Raw genomic sequence first — 16423 nt, 5'->3', positions numbered from 1 at the left:
TGCAGTGGCACCAGCACTGGGAGTGATTCTGATTGGTACTCCAAAGGTCTGTGTTATGTAATGTTAATGTTAATATAATTTTGTTACAAAAAGTAGATGTATTAATAATGATTCATTCATTAATTTTAGTTTTGTTTGGAGATTATCTCTTTAGAGACGCCTGTTTTGTTGGTGTATTGTAGGAGATTTTCAATCATCATTTATTGATATCAGCAATTACAGAGGATATTTTATTTTAAGTGAAGAAGGGTTAAAGGTACAGGTTGTAGGACCTGCCACTAGAGAGCGCACTATCAAAACAATAACAATTGTGTGGTTTAATGACGCTAAGAAGGAGCGTGGAATGATGGGATGTGTTGTCTTCTACCCAACCGCTGACGGCCATCAATCAGACGGAAAGATAAATCATGGATTTAACGCGAGTTCAACAATTTGCGTGAGTAGATTACATACAAAGTCAATGCAAAGACGCGATCAGACTATGGATCAGACGCGTCCTCGCGTGGGTCTAGAGATGCGATGCCCCGCGTTTGGCGTATATGCCCCATAATACTAATCTTGTTGATTGTTATAAAAGCATACATTTTCTGTAAAGATACGAATCAAAGCAACTCACCTGTCGAGTAAAACACAAGCGAGATCGGCATCTCTTTCTAGTTGAAGTTTGTCGCGAAGCTACTTCTGCATTTGTCCACGACACTGTTGTCATGTGGTTTCTACGTCAGTAAAGGCGGTAACAAAGGGTATCTAACATCATCAAAGCCCCAAAGGCAATGAATTAAAGAAAAGACCCAGGTAATAAAACAGCTTAAGAATAGGTGACTTTCCTCCTTAAACTTTGAATAATTGGTCTACACAGTGACATTGTGAGAGTTTAAGAGATGACAGTTCTTGGTTGATTAAACCACAGGATGCTCCTTGTCATTGAGAATTTAAGAACAACCTGTGCTCAGTCATGAATCTGACTCATCCATTGAGTACATGGGAAATTTGGCAGTGTGTCTAGCCCTTTGAAGCTCTGTCTGCACTTTATATGAGAAAATTAGGATATTAACCAATAAGCATTAGTTGTGTAAAGAAATCTTGTCCTCGTGTTCCTGGTGTGGAGCAAGTTGTTCACACATCTTCATGGTGTCATGAGTCCTAAGCAAAGTTGGGAATCTGCCTTTATCCACTTTATAAACAAGTTGACATAGCTGTAAAAAACAATTTCGGCCAAGAAAATGTTGAATTCCACACAATACTGTATAGCACAAACACTCTGCGGTCAGGATGAAGCTCACACACATGTCACCATTCTAGCGTATGGTGAAATGCTTAGCTGATCAGTTTCCTCATGGCCTACATAATGGAGTGGCAGAGAAATTATGATTATTGTTCCCAAACCTCCTTGGCAGGTAATCCTGAAAGCTGTCTGTGCCCACAGAGTAATTTAAAAGGGGTCAAACTGATGGACTTCTGGGCAATTCTTAAATTCCAAAAGAGGATGTATGGGATCCTGTGGTCCCCGTCTAAAGATTGAGAACATCTGAGAACCAATTTTCCTCACTTCACTTGAGTGCCATGTGCTTCTGTTTATTCACTGGCAAGGATGTTGAGTCATCTACACACAGTTATCCTGAGCAATGATTTGCATGGAGGGACACCCAGATTCATATCTGCCTTTGTATCATTTTCTATGTTTGAATTATATGACTTGAATTGACATTAATTTAAGTTGAATGTTAATGTGTTCTTCCAACATATGTATGCGTATCACTTTGTGATATAAAATTGTAATTTCATTTATTTATACAATGTAAAAGTCCTGTTTAAAAAAGGCGTTCAGAACATTTGAGGTAACCGTGCTTTCTAAATAACTAACAAAAATTTGTATAAAAAAAAATGGATGTTTTTGACACTTGTGATTTGGAACTGCTCAATACTGGGTCATTGTGTTCATTATTTATATTTATATATTTATAGAAACTCTTAATATATATAAAAATATATATATTCAATCTCAAATCTGATTAGCTGATAAGAGTGTGATATGTATGTGATAACATACCTCGAAATGTCGCAACTGACCAATCAGAGTCAAGTATTCTAGAGCCATGTAATAATGAAATGATAACAGAACTCCCAACCATTTCACCATTTGTATCACTCTCCTTGCGGTATTTCTCACAGCGAGTGTGATGAAGGATGCCCAAATCCACTATAATTTAAAAAAATAATACTGCTTTTGTGTCACGGAATGTAGTTTTAAGAGTTTTTTAGGAGAGAATGTACTTGTCTAGACTTCAAATATGCGGTTTGCTAATAAAGATAAAGTCTATTTGAAAATTTGCTTCAAAGTTATCGGAGATGTGAGCTCCAGGGCATCAGTGGCCATTCAGCGCTCATGAACCTGCCGAGAGCAGCCTCAGGCTGATGATACATGGGGCAACTTTTTGAGCAATGTTGCCAGGAAACTTTGGCCAATGTTGCCTTCAACGGGCAACCAGGTGAGACACAGGGCCCACGACCCACAACCAAATTTGTTACCCATTCTCAATGGAAAAGTGCCCAAGCAACATTGGCCAAAAAAGTGGCCCAGCAATATTGCTCAAAATGTTGCCCTGTGTTTCATCAGCCTCACCTCAGCCAGATCTTCTGGAATTTGTAGCTGGCTCTACAGTCGTTAAACATGAGATAGGCTATAATTAATAATAGTAGTAAATAATTGTAGTATTTAATATTGGAAAATGGTGTGTGTGTTCTTGATGGTGGTTTTAGTCACATTGTTCCGCCTTTAGATTGCAACAAGACACTGTTTTTATGAGTCAGCAGTACAGATTTTTATATTGAAAGACCCTGAAATGCTGTTGTAAACAAGGAAGTTCTTTTTACTTTCTACAACAGTGAGACACAGCCAACAAATGCAGTAAGCAGCATTGTCATTGGAGATCACCCTTAACAGATGAAAAGACAGTACGACATAGATAACGCTTTCCTCAGCAGACACTCAAGCAAATGTTTTACTGTGAAGATGAGATTTGGCTTAAGAATTAATTCTGTGCCGGCTGCAGGTAATCACACTCGCTCAGTCCATCTTTCTCATAATACTCTACTCCACACATTACACTGTTTTTAATACAGTAATACAATAAGCTTTTAATGAAGCAACTCAACTTCCTTCGTTACTAGTTCTAAAGTGACATTCTCAAATTAGTAACAGAGGCTTGAGCTCAGCTGTTAAACTGTCAAACTGCGATTGGAATCCATGGCGGAAGGAAGTAGTTCCACACAAAAGAGTGTTTTTTAAAGACACCTGTGTTGTTTCTTATATTATACACTCTTGCCATAGAATTGTTGTATAAACGCAATATCACACTCATAGCCATGAGATATGGCTTTATATCTGCACAATGCGATTACCTACAGCTGAATCACAGCCGTGCTGATATACAGACATATCTCACGTTTATCCGTGTGATATTGCTCATACTTAATGAGGCAAAATATTATGAACACATAAAGGAAGTGAAAATTGTTTATCATACCATAACAATGTCCCATGTGAAGGACTGGGTAATTTATATAGTAAATGAAAAATCAGTTCATGCAGTCAGTCCATTGGTGCAGGAGAAATGAGCAGGAATAAAGTTTTGAATGAGTCTGACGAGGGCCAAACTGTATGACCATCTCTGAAACAGCGAGACTTAAGGGGTGCTCCTGGTCAGCATTTATGAGAACCTACAACAGTGGTCCGAAGAGGCACAAACCACAAATTGGTGATAGTTTGTAGGGCGTCCAAGGCTCATTGATGGTATAAGGTCTGTGTGGTGACAATTTTAATGATGGGCCTGTGTAGGTGCAGACTGTCAGAGTGCCCATGATGATCCCTGTCCACAAAGCTCCTAGAATGGCACACAAGCAATGAAACTGGACCTTGGAGAAATTAAAGAAGGTTGTTTGGACTGATGAGTCCTTTTTTTGTTACATCACAATTACTTGGGGATGTAATGGCATCAGGATACACTTATGGGAAGACTGTGATGCTATGGGCAATGTTCTGCTGGGAAACCCTGTTTCCGGGCATTCATGTGGACGTCAGATTGACATGTCATTTACCTAAACCTCATTCCAAACCAGGTACAACCTTCATGGCAGTGGTGTTCCCTAATGGCAGTGGGCTCTTTCAGGAGGATAATACACACACTGTTCAGGAATGGTAGGGATGGAAAGAACCTCAAACTCCCAACTTGAGTACATCTACTGTCAATGTCTTGATGCCAGATACCACAGGACAACTTCAGAGTCCATGACTTGGATCAGTGTTGTTTTGGCAGCACAAGTAGGACCTACAGCATATTAGACATTTAGTCATAATATTTTGGCTCACTGGTGTATTTCATAATGAAATGTTTAATGTTGGCTCACAAACATAGACATACATCCATGTGATGCACCTCCTTAATGTCTAATAACAAGTGAAATTCTTCATTGTTCTTCTTAAGTCTCCTCCTGCACCTCATTATGTATCAAGGCACATGCAGCGTTAATACTGCAGGTAGTTAATGAGTCACCCTCAGAGTAGAAAGGGAACAGATTGTGTCCTGGGTGCAAAACTTGATGAATAGATAATGACTATAAACATTTGGCACATCGCCCTGTGTATTGGAACAATTCAAATGTGATATAGTGATGGTATGTATGTGTGTGTGTGTGTGTGTGTGTGTTTTTTTAAGACACCTGATGACTTGGATGTCCTGCTCTCACCTAGCTGTTGGAAAAATACCATTCTCCTCTTCTTTCTGTGGGGATCACAGTTTGACTGCTGCTAAAAAATACCCACCCTCCTGCTTACCCTCAGCATTTCAGCAGTCTCGCTCTCTCCTGCTTTCTCTCTCTTTTTTTGAACTGCATTCTACTTTCACCTACTTGCGAAACATGACTTCCATACGGATCCATACGAAACATACGGATCTTCTGTATGCACAAACAGCTTTTAACACTCCAGAGACAAAGAAAAACAAGAAATCGCATCATATGATCCCTTTGAGAACATATAGTGACATGACATACAGCCAAGTATGATGACCTATACTCAGAATTCATGCTCTGTATTTAACCAATCCAAAGTGCACACACACACCGTGAACACACACCCGGAGCAGTGGGCAGCCATTTAAGCTGCGGCGCCCTGGGAGCAGTTGGGGGTTAAGTGCCTTGCTCAAGGGCACCCCAGTCGTGGTATTGCCGGCCCAAGACTCGAACCCACAACCTTAGGGTTAGGAGTAAAACTTTCTAACCCCTAAGTCACGGTATACTGATAAACTGTAACACATTTACATATATGTTTAACATGTAAGGGATCGTTATGCATCACCCAATGCACTAATATGGGAATCAAATGCAAACAATTAACATTTTAGTACCTGGGACAAGAAGCCCCCGGGGGCATCTGACATTTACAGAACATTTTATCTAAAGGCTTAATTAATCCTAATAATTTTCTTTTCCTGAACAAATAAGTAACAAACCCACACACTATCAATATTTGCTATCTTTACTTATTTCTGATTCTACTTTTAATTTTTTTTAGTCCCTATGCACCTACCGTTGTTTCAGGTGTGCTGAGATTACGTTGATCTTCCTGAAAAAATGCCATAAATTAAACTGGTAAAGTTGTGCATCTTGGCAATGTAATTTGAATAAATTTACTGAAATTGAATGTTTCATAATGACAAGTAAATTACAGGAACATAGTTACAGAGAGGGGCTTCTTCCCCCATCTTCCCACACATTAAATCCATTTAAAATGTTCTCTCAATTCATTTTATCTAGCAGCACTAAGCTTAATATATTAAATATTTAAATAAATGTACAATGTTTGTTTTTATGTTTTTGACTCATAGCTTATAGTGTTTACAATGGCTTCTTTACATGAATGTAAAAAATACTTCAACATTATGTGTCTGCATTGCTGAACTGATTGCTGCAGCCTGCTGGTTTTTGTGTTTGTGAGCAGGGTGAACAAGTTAAAATAACAGCTGTGTTGTAACATTTAAATATACATAGGGCACATCAGTCACTTTAACTGCAGCTGCGAGTGATGCTTACAGGAGGCAGTAGTCATTAGCTGAAGTATGAACATAGTGACTTATTGCAATTTCATTTTGTTCTGCTGAGAATTTGGACAATAATAGCCCATTAGTGTTGAGTCAGAAACTCTGTTCCTCATTTTACAGAGAAATAGAAACGGATGAGACACCACAGAGAAGCCATTCTGTGTGATCAACAACCATTAGGCTTGTTTTACGCCATATGTGGAAGTGGTGAGCATTTATTTTGCCGTTAATATTTATAGTATTGACCGATATTGGATATTAAACTGTGCTCATTTCCCATATTTTTACATTTAGATTACCATCTAGACTAGAATTAGATATAATTTAATGCTCACTTTTAATATTTATTATGATACTATTAATTAAATAACACATTTAGATGCACTCTTTAGCAAATCTCAACATGAAAATCCATATATGTACTGTGGGTTATAATTTTGGGTTATAATTTTAGCATTTGATTTATTTTATTTTTAATTAGACAAATTAATATACAATTGTTTATAATATTGGTAATTAATTTGGGTTCGGTGAAAATGAATCACCATTAAGATGTAAATGTGATTTATTGTAAAAATATGGCATGTCTCATGTAAAAAATAAATAAATAATAATAATAATAATAATGATGATCAAGTTCACAATAATTTCCACTTACCCACCCCCGATAAACATTTAATAATTTATCCCTAATAGTATAAATACAAATATTGTTCTTTTGTTGCTTTTTTTGTTTAAACAGCAGAAATGTCAACAGAAGGTTCTTGTAAGATTGAGCCGAAAAACAGAAGCACATGAGGAACACTGAGACTTAACAGCATTGTGTTTGAGACAGCAGAGGGTGGTGTGATGATAGTAACGCCTCGGGCTGACTGAGACATTATCAATAGCCATTGATCTGAGATGGAGAAATGGGGCTGATTAGATTAATTACATAATTACTATGAATAATGAGTTTCCCTTGAGGGAATCTGGACCTTTTGAGTCTTTCAACATGCAGGTCATGTTTCTTCTGAGACCCTGACAAAAGGTCCACTTTTAGGTCTGTATTTAAGGTAGCATGTGTGAAATCACAAACTCAGACTGACAAAGAGCACAATCTACATTCTCAGCTTGACCATTTGTATAAAGAGCTCTTTGATCTGTTCATCATCCCAGCCAAAAGCAATATCTAATACACGATACTGCAGATGAACTCTCTATGTATGGTAATTTTAACACCAAGACGCTTTAAAGCATGGTGATCTGTATTTGAATCCATGCACTGTTGCTGAAAATTCAACATTTCACTCTCAAAGTACATCCCTGAGGACAGAGAGAACAAAATGGAGAATGCGACAGAAATTGAAGGGGGCTGCAGGGTACCAGACAGAAGTCAGAAGACAAAACAAAGTTGGAAAATAACCATACCTGTGCACTGGTCCGAGATTTGATTCATCTGGAAATCACAGTGTGACTGAAGTTATTTTGCTTTTGGCTAGCAGAGGGCCAAAATACAGAACAGGACTCGTACAGGAAGTCAAATTCCTATAATAACGGACACCTTTAACACTGCCAATCATTCCTAGAGCTCTTTTCTGGCTGTTATTGTCTACATTTTACCAAGTGTATTATTGTTTATCACTGAGACCTTGGCTGAGAGGCATCTCGCACATTTATTTACAGTGATAGAGTGTCAGTGGCGATACAATATGAATGTGTGGGGTGAATATTCATGTGTATGTGTGAGAGAAAGAGTGCATGGTATGCTGTGCCAGTGTACATGTCTGTGCAGATAAATTCAGGGATTAGTGTGTTAGAGATGCACAGACTGACTGACAATCTCTCCTCCCTTCAGTGCCACTGTGAGACAACTGAGAACTCATTAACTCACTGCACTCACGGACCAAGAGAGAGTGAGAGAGTGAATTAAGACAGAAATGAACATGATGGCGTAGAAACAGAAAAGGCAAAATATGGCGTATTAGCAGCAGGTCATGAGCGATCTAGGCAGAAAGAGTGAGGGAGGTTGAGACCAAAAACAGAAAAGGCTAACGGTGTACAGAAGAGGCTGGAGGAAGAGGAGGTGTGGAAGAGAAAGATGAAGAGAGAGAGAGAGAGAGAGAGAGAGAGAGAGAGAGAGAGAGAGAGAAAGTGGCTGTTGCCAGGGACAACAGCATAATAGAGAGCGATCCTCCTACACAACCTCTGCCTTATTTTACTCCTCCTCCACTGTGGCTTGATTCTATCTCTCCCTCCATTTACCTGCCTCAAGTCATGTCTTCCGTGTACCTTGTCAGAGTCAACAGTGCTGTATTGGCATCATTGTTAAAGTGACGGCTCATCCAAAATGTGACATTCTGTTTTTTTACTCACCGTCATGACATTCTAAATCTTTTGGTAAACACAAAGCATGTTATTAACAATGATCGCTCTTCTCTTTTCCATACAGTGAAAGTGAATGGTGATCAGAGACAGTCAAGTTTCATCATGACAAAAAAGTATTACAATTTTGCCAATGCTTGGCATCAAACCGTTTGTTGTTTTATACCATATTTAAATACTTGAAAAATTAGATTTGAGAGCTGTTCAAACAAAACCAACGTGTCATGCGGAAAAGAAGTACACTTTAGGATAAAAAAAAAATTGTTACAGAAATAATATACTTAAGTGTAAACTAAGTGTAATGTTTCCAAGCACTTAACTGCACTGCAATTACATGAAAATGCATTCTAGTTTATATGTATATTATATGCAATTAGCTAAAATTCATGGTGTTTATTTGGCCCACTGAATTAGGAGTAAAGTACATTTTCATCTGTAATATCATAATTATTTCTGTTGTTTTTGAAATATGGTTAAAGTACTGCTGAATGCACTGATCAGCATTCATGGTAAATTAAATATACTTTATATGCAATTTCAAATCATTTAAATATTTAAATATATTTGTAAACACACATGAATAATGCTGAAATTGCAATTAGTGCATTTAAAAGGTGTAATATTGAATAACACACTACAGAAAATTATAGTAAAACATTTAATTTGTCATTATTACCAAGTGCATTTAAAAAAAGTGTAATTAAGTAATTAAGAAAGTCATATATACAATAAAATAAATGACTTATCAGACAACCGAATCTCCTTAGATTTTTGTTGGTCTGGCTGCCACCCACTGTCTCAGCGGACAACGACACATTGATGCATTTATAGCCAATAAGGTTTTTTCATCTGGAATGATTTTTAGCATTATTAGTCAGTATGGGTGAGTCTGGAATTTTTAATTTGTTCACAATCTATTACACCCTTTCACCCAGGGCTAAAAACAGAATCAAGTATTAATTTAATAGAACATTACTTGAATAAAGTTAATGAACCTGAGAAATACTCAAATATTCACCGATAAGTTTCTATCTTGCTTCTTTTTTCTCATTCCACATCTACCTCCACCTCCTCTGAATCTTTACATCTCCTCTGACTCCACTCGCGGTTGCCTGAATCATTGATTTGGGTGTGTGATTGATGGAAAGATCTTCCCCATCATTCCTGTCTCTCCCACCATCCCTCTCCAATACCAGTGCCAGAACTTTTGTTTGCTAAATTACTGCATCTACCAGGCAGGCGATGCACTGATCTCCCCAGGCTCATTCCACTGCACTTATCTTTCATTCTCTCTCTCTAAAAAATACTCCAGTGCTCCTCTGTCTTTCTGTTCTCTCACTTTGCTGAAATGAGTCTGGAGTCTCGTAACTGGTAATGTTGATTGTGTAACTTGGTTGTTTTGTACCTCATTTTTATTTATTTATTTTTTGTCTAACACAGGAGTCTTCTCATGTTTTATCTTCTCACATCAAAATCCAGCAACATATTTGTTTATAATTTTTTTCTCTTTTAAATTTTGCCTGTATTTTTCTATATTTTTCTCATATAGACATTTTCAGCAAATTTCCATTTTCGGTAACTTGTTCCTCTAATGCAACAGGGGCTCTTTGAAACGCTTTGAAGCTTCTTAATGTTAACTTTGGATGAAGTTAACTGCACTCATTTATTATGAGCATTTTTTTTCATATAAAAGCTATATGAAGTATATATTTGTTTGAGATCAAATAATAATAATAGTTGGCGGCTCATAACGCTTAGTCTAGTTCAAAGTATGAAAGAGTGCTAAAAGTCAAAAGTCTGTCTTTCCTCAGCTTCCCCGTGTAATTTCATACTCACTATACACTCTTTCATCGCTCCTGCTCTGCCTGTCAGCAGTTCTGCTCCTTTCTTTTCTCTCTTTCCCTTTCTTTCTCTGATGTCTCTGCCTGATGCATTAAGTGACAGACTATGCCAAGCCTGCCACTTTATTTAGATTCAGGCTAATTAAGAAATCCAAGTGGGTTTTGCAGCATCGCAAACAACATTATTCAGAAGTTGCAGCAGCTCTTTAACGGTCTCTCCCTCTCCCATTATCCCTTATCTACAGCTCAGAGCTCATCGGTCCCCAGCCCCTGTTCCCTGAGACAAGTGGATTTCAACCAAGGCTTAAATACTGCAGCATCAGGGTCGCTTATACGTGACATCTGCAGACCTGGTACGACGATCACACCTGATCCACTGCACAAGAACACGACACCGCCACAGTCTCATGGACAATAAACCACGGAGCGTCAAAGGAGGGGAAGCAGGTGAGAACTGGTATAGTTTCACTATACTTGTAGACGTGATACAGTTTTTGTCCCTTTCTCGTGTATTGATTGTTTAACAGCTTCTAGACAACCTTGCTAAACAGTACATATGAAATACGGTCTCTGTGCAAATTCACTGCAAAAGCATTTGTTCCATCCGTTTGCATCAGACCTGCCCCAGGCTGACAGGTACTGTGGTTTGTGTTTTTGTAAATGATGATGGACCTGTCATGTCTTTTCCTCTCTCTTATTCACACACATCAACACACACTCAGCATGAAGAGATATATCTGCCCCCTTTGTTTTCAAATTCAGTCACTCAAGACTTGTATTTTTCATTTAGCTCAGTCTAGGAAGTCTACAGTGGTTTTTAAGAGTCCCACAGATGATTTCTGCCCTCTTTAACTCAATGAAATGGTTAAATAGCCTTGCTTTGCCACCTTGAAAAAGGTCCTTTTCACTCATGCTTTCTGCAGTCAGCTCAATGGCAGCGAGAGGCTTTAATGAGTCTGGACCACTGCAGCTCAGCTGTGACCATCTTTACCCCCTCAGAAATCACACACTTGCTTTCTTGTTTCCCTCATAACAAATACTTGCAGAAAAAAATAGTGTCTGTGTGTGTATATGAAGTCCGTCATAAGTCTACTACAAAAATAGTTTAATTTCTGTCACATTTTTATTTTTCCTAAGGGTTTTTTTTTCAGGAAACCTTCTTGATCAATCAAATAAATGAAACAATAAAGAATTTTGTTGCTGTTGGGAAGTTCTAGAAGGAAGTTTTTATTTTTTTTACATGCTTCAGGGGCATGACACTTGTTTTGAATTTTTGTATTGCAAATACCTTCATGCAAAAAATTGGAGAAGGTTAAATGTGTAAAAAATAAATGTTTAGTAAGAGGCTGTGAGGGCTCATCTGCTGATCTTCCCTCTGGCTGTATCACCGTAGGGGAAAACTTATATTGCGTGAAGTGTCTCTCCTTTCTTGGCCCATGAGAGGTGAATGCATGTATGGCTATTCTGTAATGACTGCTGTGACACTCTGTTGACAGTAAAGGTCGGTTATGTGGAGCATATTAAGCCAGGACCTTTAGGGAAGGCACACAAACACAATGAGTGAGAATGAATGTCTATGTGTGGTTCAGTGTGTCATGTGAGTAAGGACTGTACTGGTGAGAAGAACATAATGGCAGCCTCTCCACCAACAGCGATTAACTCGGGAACTCTATTATTACTGGCTGACAACAGTGCTTAAGAGTGCTGTTTCCACCCCTGCCCTGCCCTGCCCTGCCCTGCTCTATTCACATCGACAAGAGCTGCAGCTCTACTGTTACATCCCTCTATCCCTCCCTCCCTGCCTCCTGGAACACAGCTGGAGACGGGTTTCCATCAGTGAGAATGATACATGCACTTTCTTTGGACATATATGCACTCAATTCGCTTCTTTGCACATACTGCATATATCATTTGGGGTGTTTTTGAAAGAAGCTCAACAAACTTTATCAAAAATACAGTAAAAACTGTAATATAAAAAAAAAATTCATAATTTAAAATGTTTTTTATTATTATATATTTTAATATGTAATTTAGAGTTGGCAAAAATGAATTTTAAGCAGCCTGAACTAAGTGAGGCAGCTGTTAAACGTAGTGAATTTGCCCCTCTGTGTTTCTCTTTGTTTGTACTGTATATCTCTCTATGGACTGTTCACAGGTTGCCTGAGCGCAGTGGGTTTTTAAGACAGCAGGACTTACACTTTATTTATCCAAGAGGCTATATGCTTGCGTGTCTGATTGACCTCATTTAGGTGTGGACACGGGCATCATCTGTCATATTGTCTCTCAGTGAGAGTTAATGCGTGTCACAACGTGTGGTGAGACAGTTTTAACTAAATCATATCATGTCTCTATCGTTGACCTTATTATAGGAGCATTATGGTGCACTTTGACCATCTCTAATATTTAAATAGGTTTGATCCTTCTGCTCTACAGGATGTGTTCTGGGTAAAGCCTGTGTGTTTGTCTGAAAAGCCTAATTTCACTGAAAATATTCAGTCCAACCTGCTCTAGTCAGTCAGCTCTGGCAACAGAACAATCTGTTGTATTGCACCAATATCAGAGACACATTTTAAATGAATCTGTCTCATTCATGACTGACAGTTAATTCTTTAATTACAAAATGCTTTAGAAGCAACATTCAACATCATTCTGATAAGTTGCTTTGGTTGGAAGGGGTCTGACAAGAAAAGAAATGAAAATGCTGTGCAACTTGCATTGAAATGGTTTTTAGTCAAATCACTTTTTTTCTTTTTTTTATAAGATGTACTTAAAAATTTCTAGAGGAAGGATGGACCAATTTGGGTCATTCTATGCTCTTTCTTAAGAGACAAAAGACAGCAATTGAGCGTTCTAATGAAAGTATTGATCAGAGGCCCGTCTCAAGCCAGTGAGGTAGATGGACCTTGTTTGGTACATAGTTGAAGCTCTTGTTTTTTTTGTTTTTTTTTATCTTAATGGTTCTATATTGTGTAGTCATGTTGAAAACATCCCCATGGTTCTCTGCTGACATCAGTACTGAGTCTATATCTGGCTACTTTCATGTTACATATGCATTTGTGCTCGCTCAGTTCATTTCAGGCTGACTCATGTCTGTTTTCTATCTTTATGTGTATTCTCCATTTTCCTTGCAAGGTATTAATAAGTGGTGGGTTGAAACTAATATATACATCAGTAAACGATCTGTGCATTATAAAAAATGAATTGGTGAAAAAAAACAAAAAAACAATATCAAGGCAAAGCATTAACAATCCCAGACAGCGTTAGGTTAGTTGGGGCTGTTTGGGGGAACGTTGCTAAAAAATGTGTTTTAATTTCAAAGATTCAAAGTAATTCACATTCTATTATCTCTGTAACTAAAAAGCTTCATATACTGGATTTTTAGGGTCACAGTTAGCAAAACATATGAAAGTGGCCCAAACTGGATTTTAAAAGATTGGATTTTTATGTTCACACTGCTCAAGTATAATCAGGTCTATGTCACATGCAAGCAAAAAAAAAAAGAAGGGATTTTGAGTAGAATGAAAGCAGTCTATGAATCTGACCTGGTAATATAGAAGAGAGACTGGTTTGCTAGCTAGAGCTATTTGGAGAGAATATAGCTGTCCTACAGAAGGAGAAGTGCTTTCATTTCACTCACACAGAATCAGTCACAGTAAGACTGTCAATGTGTGGCCGTCTGTGGCTATTTGACGTGTGCCTGAGTTAGATTGTACCCAGAGAATTTTATCCATAATGGCCAACCAGTCACTCAAAAATGAGCTGTGAGTACTGAAGGTGAGACTGTTAAGAGTCTGCTCTCTCATAGCAGACATACAAGTTTTGAACAAGTCAAATTTAGGGTTGGGATCTGTGAAACCATTTATATTCTTTTAGTTCCATTAACAGTTCTCACACATGCATTATTTCACAGATGCATTAAGTACTTTGCAGAGATTCTTACAATAATTATTTTGCAGCACTGGAATACTGAAACTGGATTTACAGCATGAAATATTATGTCAAATGTAGTTTGGTTCTTTTTAGTGAATCAAAAAATATGCAGCGCAGCTACTGCAAATTACTCTTATCTGGTTCTTTTTAGTAAAGGTGAGGGTGGTTTTAACTGGTGTTGCTGTAGGTGTGATGTCATTTATGTAGACCCAGGGCCGTCGCAAGTGGGGTGAAAGGTGGTGACGATTATAGGGGCCCACGGCCGAGGGGGGGCCCCGGCGATCTCAACCGTCTGGCTGAGGCTAGCCTAAAAAGACGATCAGGACAGTTGACAGGCCACTGTTCCGTGTCGTCACGAAAGCTTATCATTTTCATGTGTTTTTCAGCCTGACCACTTTCCAATTTAAACATTCAAAAGAGTTTAAATCATTCAAACCCAAGACGCGGAAAATCTCAACTCGCGCGCTGTGTTCGGTGCGCACGCATCTCACAGTCTCAGAGCCGCGTCTGACAGACAGCGACACTAAACCGAGCTCCTTTGCGAAGTTCTCCTCGAACTTCCTCCTGCACTTGAACGAACAATACAAAGTGCAGTTTAAACAAACAGAAAAGGATGTGAAAAAGCCCATTTCAGCACCACGGTGTTCTGGTGTTCAGCGCTCACGCAGAGAGAGGCGTCTCAAAACACTTTTTTAACACAGAATTTGCTCTTGTACCGACAAAACATACAAAATATTTCAAAATATCCGTCTTGGAAAGTATGTTCGAAGAAACTGTCGGTTATGTCTTAAGTGAAAGTAAACAGTTAAGAAAAATATCGGATGTGTATTATATTGGATGCTTCATCATCTCTTAAAGTGACCGCGCCTAATTTAGCTACTAGCTGCTGTAATGTTAATCCAAGAAAATTAAAAAAAAAAAAATATATATATATATATATAGTTTTAATAGTAGGTGCAGGACACTATAATTAATTTAGGTAAGAGAGCAAAATAAAGCGAGCTGTGACATATTATACCCAAAAATCTTCATACATTGGACTACTAGTGAAATTGATAGAAAAAAAAATGGCACCAAACAAAAATTATTCAGACACTTTGACCTCACCATGTTTTGCTTACGTGTTTTTTTTTTTTTCCTGAATTGCTAATGCAACCTTTTCACACCACAGACTGAACAAAATTAAGCATTGCTTGGTAATTCTTCAACAAAGTATTGATAGTTGTGTAAATATTGCCATACTAACAGTTGTCTGAAGTTTTGGTTGATTGTAATCCATTACTAATCATTCTATCAAAGTTATCCGACATTATCAAGATGAATTTGTTCTGACAGTTCAACTCTGAGTTCTTGACATATTTTATTACCATTTTATAAACTAGAGCAAATAAACTGTGATAATGTAAGAAATGTTGAAGGTGTCTCACTACATTTTGGTTTGACTGTTAATTAAATTTTTACAGTGAAGACTATGCAGTGCTATTTTATATTTAATTATTTGTTTTCTGTACCTGGACATCTACAAACATGAAACAACTTAAACATTGTGCAATCAGCACAAATAAATAAATAGAATGAACATATAAATTAAACAATTTCAAACAGGGCCCACTGGTACAACCTGCACCGGGGCCCCGCTTACCCCAGCTACGGCCCTGTGTAGACCTTGTTGAACCCTGAGTCTATGTGGTGTTTTTTACTGTAGCTAAGGCCAATTATTGAAGTAGTTTTCTGTTGCCTATAAAAGACAATATATTTTCCAATAGTCACATTAATTTGTTTCAAGGGACTATATGTAGAATTAAGTAACCCATGTTATTAGCAATAGCTGTGGCTGTTAAGTGAACTTCAGTCAGAAACTCATTGCTTGTGCTCATGCTCGCAGTTGTGCACACGTAACGTACAAAATACCAGTGGTGGACGAAGTACACAAATCAAGTACTTGAGTAAAAGTACAGATATAATAAAATATTACTCTCAAGTGAAAGTACAAAAGTACTAGATTTTTTATGTACTTAAGTAAAAAAAGTACAGAAAGATAGATTTTGCAAGAGAGGTGCAAGGAGGCTACTTAATTTAATTTTATATTAGCACATTTTTTTTATAATCCTACTACTCAAAATACCTGGGATTCTCCCAAAATAACCACTATATGGAGTCAAGATATATATTTTGTTGTTGATATGGACT

At 37.8% G+C, this 16423-nt stretch overlaps 1 protein-coding gene across 2 annotated transcripts in view; it reads left to right on the top strand.

Annotated features, from left to right (window-relative positions):
- Positions 1 to 16423, top strand: part of LOC132149230 (protein phosphatase 1 regulatory subunit 29-like) — a 97339-nt gene that overhangs the window by 16179 nt on the left and 64737 nt on the right. The window contains exon 2 of one of the 2 annotated variants that reach the window (XM_059558276.1): positions 10549 to 10750. The gene's annotated coding sequence lies outside the window, so the exon portion shown is untranslated. Of the gene's footprint in view, positions 1 to 10219; positions 10751 to 16423 lie in introns of those variants that run through there. The other variant, XM_059558275.1, reaches the window with a different exon arrangement.

The sequence above is a fragment of the Carassius carassius genome, chromosome 9 (assembly GCF_963082965.1).
Source record: "Carassius carassius chromosome 9, fCarCar2.1, whole genome shotgun sequence".
Classification (NCBI taxonomy): Eukaryota; Metazoa; Chordata; class Actinopteri; order Cypriniformes; family Cyprinidae; genus Carassius; species Carassius carassius.
This window is presented reverse-complemented; position numbering and strand designations above follow the sequence as displayed.